Raw genomic sequence first — 1,546 nt, forward strand, 5'->3', positions numbered from 1 at the left:
GAGAACGCACTGGTCATAGCAAACACCCTCTTCCAACAACACAAGAGAAAACTCTATACATGAACATCACCAGATGGTCAACACCAAAATCAGATTGATTATATTCTTTGCAGCCAAAGATGGAGAAGCTCTATACAGTCAACAAAAACAAGACCGGGAGCTGACTGTGGCTCAGATCATAAACTCCTTATTGCCAAATTCAGACTTAAATTGAAGAATGTAGGGAAACCACTAGACCATTCAGGTATGACCTAAATCAAATTCCTTATGATTATACAGTGGAAGTGAGAAATAGATTTAAGGGACTAGATCTGATAGAGTGCCTGATGAACTATGGACGGAGGTTTGTGACATTGTACAGGAGACAGGGATCAAGACCATCCCCATGGAAAAGAAATGCAAAAAAGCAAAATGGCTGTCTGGGGAGGCCTTACAAATAGCTGTGAAAAGAAGAGAAGTGAAAAGCAAAGGAGAAAAGGAAAGATATAAGCATCTGAATGCAGAGTTCCAAAGAATAGCAAGGAGAGATAAGAAAGCCTTCCTCAGCGATCAATGCAAAGAAATAGAGGAAAACAACAGAATGGGAAAGACTAGAGATCTCTTCAAGAAAATTAGAGATACCAAGGGAATATTTCATGCAAAGATGAGCTCGATAAAGGACAGAAATGGTATGGACCTAACAGAAGCAGAAGATATTAAGAAGAGGTGGCAAGACTACACAGAAGAACTGTAGAAAAAAGATCTTCACGACCAAGTTAATCACGATGGTGTGATTACTCACCTAGAGCCAGACATCCTGGAATGTGAAGTCAAGTGGGCCTTAGAAAGCATCACTACGAACAAAGCTAGTGGAGGTGATGGAATTCCAGTTGAGCTATTTCAAATCCTGGAAGATGATGCTGTGAAAGTGCTGCACTCAATATGCCAGCAAATTTGGAAAACTCAGCAGTGGCCACAGGACTGAAAAAGGTCAGTTTTCATTCCAATCCCAAAGAAAGGCAAAGCTAAAGAATGCTCAAACTACCGCACAATTGCACTCATCTGAGACACTAGTAAAGCTCAAAATTCTCCAAGCCAGGCTTCAGCAGTACATGAACTGTGAACTTCCAGATGTTCAAGCTGGTTTTAGAAAAGGCAGAAGAACCAGAGATCAAATTGCCAACATCTGCTGGATCACGGAAAAAGGAAGAGAGTTCCAGAAAAAACATCTATTTCTGCTTTATTGACTATGCCAAAGCCTTTGACTGTGTGGATCACAATAAACTGTGGAAAATTCTGAAAGAGATGGGAATACCAGACCACCTGACCTGCCTCTTGAGAAACCTATGTGCAGGTCAGGAAGCAACAGTTAGAACTGGACATGGAACAACAGACTGGTTCCAAATAGGAAAAGGAGTTCATCAAGGCTGTATATTGTCACTCTGCTTATTTAACTTATACACAGAGTACATCATGAGAAACACTGGACTGGAAGAAACACAAGCTGGAATCAAGATTGCCGAGAGAAATAGCAATAACTTCAGATATGCAGATAACACCACCCTTA

Source organism: Bison bison, unplaced genomic scaffold, assembly GCF_000754665.1.
Source record: "Bison bison bison isolate TAMUID 2011002044 unplaced genomic scaffold, Bison_UMD1.0 scf7180017864461, whole genome shotgun sequence".
NCBI lineage: Eukaryota > Metazoa > Chordata > Mammalia > Artiodactyla > Bovidae > Bison > Bison bison.